This window comes from Otolemur garnettii, unplaced genomic scaffold, assembly GCF_000181295.1.
Source record: "Otolemur garnettii isolate 467f Iridium unplaced genomic scaffold, OtoGar3 scaffold00098, whole genome shotgun sequence".
NCBI lineage: Eukaryota > Metazoa > Chordata > Mammalia > Primates > Galagidae > Otolemur > Otolemur garnettii.
In genome coordinates, this window is record NW_003852493.1 from 7,514,633 (window position 1) to 7,524,774 (window position 10,142).

The following is a 10,142-nucleotide window of genomic DNA, read 5'->3' on the forward strand; positions in this document are numbered from 1 at the left end:
TATTCTGAATCTGTTTTTACACTCCTTAAGCTTAGAATTTCATTTTTTTAAAAATATGAACAGATGACCTACCCTCTTTACTGAAACGCAAACTTTTTAAAAGTTGAGCTCCACTGGAGTTCCTACCGTTTCTAGCATAACTCATCTTCTTCCTGTACCACTGACAGGAAACTCTGAGCAGATCCCTTTCCTGTAAGACCAACCCCGCCTCAATCTTTCTTAAAAGTGAGACCTATTTCCAAATATTCTTTGTTCTAGTACCCTGCTCTACCTACAGTCACCATCACAGGCTGAAATCATCCTGGCTCCAGGCTGCTGCTGGAACATTTCAGAAGGGACTCTCTCTCCTTTCGGCATCTGACTTTCCTAAGGACACACCCTCTTCACTCATTCACTCTTTAAACTCTTTGGAATGTGCTTCCTACCACCCTGGCCTCCACCCCCCTCTTTCCTGCCCCACCACACACATAGTACTCTATTGAAACTTGTGTTTCAAAGGCTCACAAAGGCCTCCCAATGGATATTTCCAATAGCCTTTTACTAGGCCTTTGTCTTCCTTGACCTCTTGGCAACATTTAAAGGAGCTGACCACTTCTTAGAACTTTGTTCTCGGGGCTTCTGAGACACTCTCTGAATTCTCCCAGTACTTTGCCATTTCTTTCTCCTACTTTGCCAGAGGCTCATCCTAGTCTTCCCTGCAGCAGAATCTGTGCTCCCAGGTAGGTCTCATCCCTGTTCTTGACACACTCTCCCCCTGGGGTGCTTTACCCCATTCCCAGTGCTCAGCCTATTAAGTCTGAGGCTTTTCTGTGCTTCTTCCCCGGAGCTCTCTTCTTTATTTCTAACTGCTAGCTTAAAAATCTCTGCTTGGGATAGGAAGTGAGGAGAGTAACGTGTGACTCATGTGGTCAATCTGAAATGGCCAGATCAAACTCATCGCCTTTCTCCAGAAACTATTTTGCTGTGGTAGGATGAATAAAGCCCTCACCACTCTACCTGCCCATTTTCCACAATCCTACTGAGGAGGAAGATGCTTTACCTTACATAACCAGTATGCTCACGATACTACAGATGTTATAGGTGACGACAGTTACAGATGACAAATATCACCAAGAAAGAGGTTGGCCGTCTAAGAATGTGAGGATCAGGAACAAACGTGAAAATCCATGCAGCCACATGAGGCAGCTTCTACCCTGACTTCCAGGTGATCCCGAGGGAGCAGTAACAAAATGTTTACAAGCATCTCCTGGATCCAAACTGAGCTCTTAAAGTGGTTCTCACTGGGGGGCATGATTAGCCACTTAGGCTGGACAATTCTTCCTTAGGAGAAACTGATCTAGACACTGTAGGATGCTGTGTGTCCCAGATGTCAGGACACTGAGTCTTAGGATGTAACAATCCTTCCCCTACTTATTTTTAACATCTTTTAAAAAAAAAAGCAAAAAGGTAGAAAATCCTTGTAAGAGAAAGGCTGGGTTCTACCTCATCACTGAACCCACAGCAAGCAAGGGTGCAGTAAACTTTTCTCTTTCCAGTCAAGACACCAGACAAATCTTGTCAATTCTTCCCGCACAACATCTTAACTCTGTTCCACTTAATACACTGACGCTGGCACTTTTACATCTTTATTTCAACTGAGACCTTGCCTTCTCAACTCAGGCTCCCTTCTCATTCATTTTAGCAAGCTTAATCTACGGCCCTCTGCATTCCATCTTCCCTGCAGTCCAGCTGACCCGAATTACTCACTATTCCCCTAATAAAGGACATGTTTTCTGTCTTCAGAGCTTTGTTATAATGTCCCTTCCACGTGAAAATGTCCCTGCCTCCTGCGTTAGAAATTTTGGCATCATCTTCAAGACCACCTTCTCACTTTCCTACTACATGCAATCACAAAAATTTTCGGGAGACACAGATTCCTTTGACAAATTGCCAAATGCCATGAGGAAATAACCATGTATGCAACATGTTCCAAACAATTCTATGGGCTTCATGCACTCAAACATCTATAAATTTGGTCTCTCCTCCTGCCTCTGATTTAACTGCCTTATTTGGGGTCCTTACCATCTCTCAGCTGTTTTAACAGCTTGCTAACTGGTTCCCCGGCCAGCTTCTCCCCTCAGGACCAGCTTCTCCCCTCAGGTGTATCTCTGCACCACACTAATTTAGGAGTCCTATTTGTTTCGAAAGCCACTCATGCTACTCGCTCAATAATTGTTTAACTCAATGTCCGAGTCTCTGTTAAACTTTAATTTAAACAAAAGACCTTACGCACTCTCTGAAGGGTTGGTCTGATGCATTTGACATACAAAACTGAGACTACAAAGGAGAATCAAAGTTGTTTTTAGAATGCTTAAGTATAGGGTCAGACTGATCATAAATGGTTTTCCTAAAGAAGACAGACAGACAAAGAGATCTTGTCTTAGAACAGAGAAAGGAAATGCTGGGTGATAGGACTGACAAAAGGGAAAAAAGGAGATAAGAATCCGGAATGACACAAAACAATGAGGTTACATATTTGCTCCCAACCTATAGCACCAAAACAATGAGCCTGGGACAGATTGTGCAAAGTGAAGCATGGACTAGCAAAGTCAGGACCTAACAAGGTTTGTTCTAGTTTCACTCTTTCCTTCTCTCTTGGCCCCATCTCTCCCATCCTCCCTATAAGACTCTCTCTTCCTTTCTCTCTCAAGTCTTGCTGCCTCTGCGGGACACACCTAAAACTCCCCAGACACACTGACCACTCCCCCTGTGAGTTACACACTAACAGCTGCTTCTGCAGTGCTGACTCTATCTGTACCATGTATTTACAGAAGTCCTCACTGTTCCATTAAGCATTAAAGACAACGCCTCCAAAGACGCCACACCTTCCACTGCACTGCCCTTTCAAACAGCTAAAAGCTTGAAAGGAAGTCTACCATGAAGACAATAATAAGTATTCATAATAAAATTAACCCAAAGGGTTCTGACATAAGTAAACAGTCTTGGAATGTCAGCTTAAATACAGAAATTAAATGGAGGGGGGATTTATCTGTCTTAAAACAGCTGTAAGTCAAGTGAAAAAAAGAGGTGAATGGGATAATCCCTCAATATTTAGAATATCTGTAAGAACGACTCTTTGGAAAAGTAATCAAGAATATAAAATTTTGGGTGGCGCCTGTGGCTCAAAGGAGTAGGTCGCTGGCACCATATACGGGAGGTGGTGGGTTCAAACCCGGCCCCAGCCAAAAACAGCAAAAAAAAAAAAAAAAAAAGAATATAAAAATTTGCCCTTCATTAACTCATACAGATAAATTAGTACCTTAAAATATAAAAAAACATCTATCAGAAATAAAGGACTTCCAAAAAGGTAGTACAGGAGTTTGAAGAAAAAAAATGGAATTTGTAAATAGGAAATGTCCATATCACAAAACTCAGGCATTAGAAACAAGTGGCAACTTCATGCTTGAAATTCTCAATGCACATTCTCTGGATTTCAATACAATTTTGAGATATTAAAAATAATACACCTTGCTAGGGTTTTTTTCACTTTGTTTTTTTCTTGATAACCAACCAAAGGACTGTGTGCTCACTGTGGAGGGCAATGGTGGCAGAATGATTGGGAAAAATTAAAAAACGTGAAGAATCATGAAAAAAGTCACTGGTGATTCTACAACATAGGAAACCACTTGCTAATATTTTGGCATATTTTCTCCCATTACTTAATAAAATTTATCTGAGATTGTATTGTATGCACAATTAACAAACACAAAATAATCTTCCCTAGTTTACATCGCACTGTTTTGAAATTCCAAATGAATAAGGCGGAGCCAACATAGATTTCTATTTATTAGGGTACCATTACTGGACATAACATCAAGCTTTGTTGATGTTGCTATCATTTAATAGGTGTTAAATAAGAATTTATATTTATTATTTTCATTCAGTATTTCATTTGCTACCTTTTTTTCCCCTTCATCCCCCAGGAAAAAAAAAGCTTTCATCCTAAAAGTATTCTAGCCTATTTTAAAGTTTGCCAAGCTTTTAGAATGTGTTAAGCAAAGCATTCTGTATAGTTGTGAGTTGCCCTTGGACACTTATAGATGTCCAAGGGCAAAAAGAAAAAAATATGTATTTATTTTTCTGAGTAATGCAAAAGTAGACGGCATCTTTGAAAATCATATATACAAACAAGACAAACTAAAGAATTCAGAAAATAATAATGCATATCATATATCAATAATCAAATCTGTCAGTTTTCATCAAATTAAACAGTAGCATTTTTCATGGATAAGAGTGATCGATGCTCTTTTTACCTTCCTCAATCATATTTTATCTGCAGGTAACAAAAAAGAGAGGATTGACAAGCTTTTCTTCCCCAAAGAAAAACCAAACTCTGCTTTTAAGAGCATAATCCGTGACCACTGTTTAAAAATAGGGCAAGATCCACTTTTCTACATTTTTCCTAGTGTTTTTTTTTTTTTTTTTGATTGAGAATTACACTTTCAACCTTCAGGTCCTTAACTCTCTTTGAGGCTGCCCCTCATTCTCAACATGGTCCATTCTTAGAGGCCATAAACATAACCCATTCTTAGGAGACCTTCCTTCTCAAGGTCTCCGTGGACCACACAGAGTCTCCTAGGACCACCCGCTGTTGCTTGCTCTGTGGGGACTTTAATAATAACACCTTAGAAGGATTAACAACAACAACCCTGTGAAGTGGGCACTATTATCTTTACTTAGCAGAAATTGACGCATAGGGAGGTTAAGTGAAAAAGCATGCAAATGGTAGAGCCAGAACTTAAACCAGGGTCTTTCAGTTTGGTTGAACATAGGAGGAAGCACTGACTACTTTGTTAGAGAAGGTAAAATGTGAATTCTGCATTTTTATTAGGGCTTAAAGAATATGCAAAAAGGCAACATTTTAAGTAGAAGTAGTAGGAATAATATGTTTTATAATCATGTTTTTTTTTTAAATAAGTAGTTTTAAAAATTGAATTGGGTTCCCCAGAGACAGGGTTGCTGGATTGAGCAAATAAAAATATGCAGCCTGATGAAATATTAGGAACGTACTTATACTAAGAAATTATTCATGGTTTATCTGAAATTCATATTTAACTCCATGTCTAGTATATTATTTGGAAAGGCCTTCATGAAACAAACAAAAAACACTAATAATTTTCAGAGCTACAACTCTCAAAGCTGAGATCTGGGATGCTCTGTGTGCCACATGTCTCCGGGAGGCCAGGAAAGGGAAGTATACTGAAGTCCAGCTGTTCTTGACTGGGCTTCCTTCTCTTTTTCCTGATAGCAGACATGGCCCTTGATGCAGAAGCTTTCATCAGTTAGGCCACTGAATTTCACTGCCTCAAAACTCCAGATCCTTCTCTATTTTATATGGATACTGTAAGGTTGAGAGGCGATACCACGTAAAAAGTCAAAATACTTATTTATCGGCGGAGTACTTTAGAAATACATTCTCAGAAACTTGAATAAGACACACAGTACCACCCCCACCAAGGAAGTGCTGAAAAAGAAAAGCACTGCCAATATATGGTGGGCATAACTGACAGCAGAAGGGAAAAACGAAAACTAGAAGAAATGTGTTTAAAACCAGATGCAAACTATGGAAAACGCAGTGCGACACCAAAAGGGACACCTAGCAGAAAAAGTGGGCAGTCACTGATGAATTCTACACTTTTCAAATGGCTATGTATGGGCTGGTATTTAAAACTTTGCCGCCTTGAGTCACAAACACTACTGAATCACAGTACATAAAGATAACACAATATAAAAATGGAACAAAGTCTTACCCATACGTGCCAATTTAACTTTCTACTACGGTCCCCTAAACCTTCACTCGCTGTAGCTTGGAAACATTTACTTTCTTTTAAAAAACAACAAACTGGAACTTGCTCGGAGTGTTCATTTAAATGACTTCTATGCCCAACTTTAATCTTCAAACTTTAACAAAATCCCATCTACTAAACACAAATTGCTGTGAACAGAAACTGCTTGAAGAGGATTAATCAACAGCTTTGCATGTCATCCCCTAAACAAGGCCAAACACTGAATCACTGTTGAATTCCTCACGTGCAGCTACACCCAGTTAATCTTCAAGAAAGCAGTAAACTATGTAAATCTACTTAAACTGGGGAAATAAGTACTTCGCTCATCAAAAGTTAGGAACATTTAACAACTATTAGAGGGCAAGAGCATTTGTAAAGAAAAATACACATGTGTGCAAAGAGAGAAATTTTACATTCACTCCTCTACCCCCAAACCCTATAGCAAATGAAGGGGGGGAGATGAGACACTACTTAGCAAAAAAGGTCATCCTTCACGCCACAATTTGCAAAAACCAAAGTACATAGCATAACTGAGTCAACTACCTCAAGAAAGCAGTTCCAAAAGAGAAGCAAGGAAACACGAAAAGAGAAAGAGCTAATAAAAGAATTCAGGAAACATAACACAAAGGAAAAATGAAAATGTCACTTTTCTATATTTAAAGGCCTTTAAGAATAAAGCACTTTTTTTTTCTTTCATACCACACTAAAATATTTTCACAAACACAGAAGTCCTAAAAAAAGGGTTTTCATTCTGTTTTGGGGGGTGCTGTTTTCATACAATCAGACTGGATTTGCTTAACGAGTATGATGTACTTGACAATCACAGTCCATAGTAGTAGCACACACACATTTCTCCATTGAGACTTGAACCAACGATCTTTATCTAGATACTGCCTACTGGGTTTTCACTGGCTCAAAAGCTTCTTCTCACTTTGACCTGGGCCGAGCAGGTGTATTTCTAATGTGCTCACAGGCCTGTGATGCAGGAAAATCCTGTTTATCTCAGATGATGCCAGAGATCAGTGCTTCCTGATTCCCTGGCTGCACTACGTGGGGGGAGAAGCGGGTGAGCACCACCTACCTCTACTTTAACTGAAACTGGCTGACTCCCATATACACAGTCAGCCCTCCATATCAGGGGTTCTGAATCTGCCTAACCTTATATTAAAAATATTTAAGGGGGAACCCAATAAAAAATAACAATACAAGTATTTTTAAATAATACAAATAAAAAAGCAATACAGTATAATAACTATTTACATAACATTAACATATTAGGTATTATAAGTAATCTAGAGATGACTTAAAAATATACAGGAGGATATGTACGTAGGTTATATGCAAATACTAAATACTACACCATTGTACTCAAGGGACTTGAGCAACCCTGGAACCTGGAACCAATTTCCCAGGGATACTGAGGGTTGACTGCATAAGTAGCATGGAAAAAGTTTTTAAAAGTCCGCAATAGTTTAGTAACGCAGTATTTTGACATCAATGCTGCCTCTGAACATCACAGACTTGTCACCCTTATCATCCATTTACTTCATCTTTCATCTCCCATCTCACAACCTGCCCCCACCTCCAAAAAGGTGTGAGGAATCCTTCAACTGGACTTCTGAGACTAGAAGAGTGATGGGCAATGAGGCAGATACGCTTTTCGTGAGTTCCTACTGAGATGGCTATGTAAGGAGGCAGGTGCAGTATGGGTTTTTAAGTGCATGACTTCCAGGGTTCAAATATTGGCTCTGCACTTTGAGTGGTACTGACTTGGAGCAAGTTATTTAATCCATGCCCCAGAGTTCTTAACTGTAAAATGGAGATGCTAATATTATCTGCCTCGTAGGGCTATCAAGATTATATGCCTATATGAGTTAATACACCAAAAGGATTTAGAATAGCAACCAGCAGGTAGTAAGGTGCTCAGTGACTGTTAGCTACCACTATTATGTATGCATAATACAAGTATGATTAAGATACATTCCATTTTTTAAGTGATTTTTTAATATACTTTTACATATTGCTTACATTCAATTGCTTCCTTAGGCAAAATATCTGAAACCAGCTCTAACACTTGATTATGTATTTCTAGATTAAAATCAAACCGTATTATATACCTAAAATTTTCCAATTCTTTCATCAAAATGAACAAACTAATACGAACTGAAAACGTTCAAGCTTAACATCACAAAATCTTATAAAAAGCATTAATTAGGCTTCCCATTTAGGCTAAGCCAGGATGAGATCACAAAGTCACTCATGGCAACCAGGTCCCTGCGCTGGAAGTGTGCTTACCCAGTGAATGGCTAAATACTAACAAAAGAAACCTTTGACTCAAATACCACTGGTACCCGGGGTCTTGTGTCTGTATAATGCCTACACATTCATTTCTTTCTTTGCCTATAGAAAAAAGAAAGTCTGTTTGTTTTTCTGATTCAGTCAGCCCTTTTAGTCTTTGAATCTAAGGAGAGCCCTGTGAAAAGAAGAGCATCTTATCAGCGTGCTCCAGACCAGCAGGCTGTCCCCCCTTCACATACAAAACCTCCAGCCCCTCACAGCAAAAGGCCTCGCCCTCAGAGCTTTTTCCCCATTTCAGAGCTAACACCCCGCCGGGTTTTGACAACAAATAAATGAATACACAAGGCCCTAACATAATTAGCCATCTTTTCAGGTAGAGTGAGGTGGGTGGAGGAGGAGGGGTTGAGAGAAGAGTGTTTATTGTACATTGGCTTTATTTATGAAGTTGATGTGTGCTGCATCCTAGGGCATTTATTTTAAATGAAGCCCAGAGAAGTGACTTTAGAGATGCCAGCTTCTAAATCTTGACCATTTTATCTTGTACTTCAAGGCAAGTGACAAATGCAGACTTGATCTTATTTTTTTAATTAAAGGGTGGGCTTTCTTATCCCAGGTAAAAGTTCCATCAACTTCCACATCACAGGCACACAGACCAGGGTGCATGTACTACCTTTTTAAGGGAAATTTAACATGTCAAAGAACTAAAGACCAGAAAACACTTCAACACTGCAAAAATACTTGCAATATACTTAAGCCAGGATATACCTAAAAAAAAAACAATGACTTTGAGAACAAGAACTAATCAATACTCCTGTGAACACCTATGGGAAAGCCACCAGGCATCAGTGTATCATCAGTCATGACCTTAATAGAGCTACAGTCTGCATAGAAGGATACAGTTTGCTTGTATCATTATTGGGATAATAACTTAATTGATTTGTCTCGGTGGCTAAGGATGTAGAGACAAGAGATTTATTACGGCGAAAAAATATCTGCAATCGAGTTTTTGTTTTCTCAACAAGCATCTTGCCACTGACCTCTAAATCAGTTTAACCTTTTCTAAACAGACCTGCACATTTTTTACATAATTTAGAGCTAGGTTTTGTTATTGCGGCTGCTGAAAGGCTCTGTGAGATTTATCACAACATGGCTTCAGTAACCTTCTTTTAAAAACAAAGATGAAAAACAAAAGAAAAGGCCACAACTGTAAGCTCCCAGCTCCATTCCTCTCCCCAGCAGGGGATTTTCATCTAACCACTTAAGTGCCTTTGGAGTTCAATCTGTTAAAAAAAAAAAAAATGTATGAAACGGTATTAAAATAGGAAAAAGCATGTGTATGACTCAGGCTTATCCACGTATCTTCTGCAACTAGGATGTCACAGGATTTCCCTGTGCTTCTGAAAACTGAAAACCTTGAGAAAGTGACAGTAGAAGTTCCTGTTTCTTTCTGTCTCTTTTTTTTTTTAATAAGGGAGGGGGCGCGGGCGATCTCACTCACACTCTCTCTCACACACACACACACACACACTCGTCTTCCGGGTTTCCTACGAATCAGGCAGGTTCTCTGAGGTTCCGAGCGAAGACTGCACCCCAGCGTGAGGACTTATCACCGTACTCCCTACACACAAAGGTTTCGGGGAAACCCAAACTTGTTGCAGAGCTGGGCAAAGCCCCCGGCCCGGCGCGCTGCCCGCGCCTCCTCTCCGCCCCTTCCCTTTCCTCTTCCTCCACGTCCCACCCTGCGCTGCCCGGCCGCCGGGGGCCAGGGCATCTCCCCTGCTAAGGTCACCCGCCGGAGCCGTCCCCGCGGGCCGCGTTCCCCGGGAACAAGGTCACCACCCAGCCCGGTCCCCCGAGGAGGAGCGCAGCCGCCCTTTGTAGAGCGGGGCTCGCCGGCCTCCGCGCGGCATCCCGGCCGCCGCCTCACCTGCTTGCGATAGGGCGTCCTGCAGTTGCTGCTGCCCCCGGGGTTGCCGCTGCTGCTGGGGAAGATCATCGCGGCGGGCGCGGGCGCCGGGC

At 40.7% G+C, this 10,142-nt stretch overlaps 1 protein-coding gene across 3 annotated transcripts in view; it reads right to left on the minus strand.

Moving 5' to 3' along the window:
* RBMS1 (RNA binding motif single stranded interacting protein 1) overlaps positions 1-10,089 on the minus strand; it is a 136,776-nt gene extending 126,687 nt beyond the window's left edge. For all 3 annotated transcript variants that reach the window (XM_012809000.2, XM_023516792.1, XM_012808999.2), the window contains exon 1: positions 10,051-10,089. The gene's annotated coding sequence lies outside the window, so the exon portion shown is untranslated. The remainder of the gene's footprint in view (positions 1-10,050) is intronic.
* Positions 10,090-10,142: the final 53 nt, after the last annotated feature.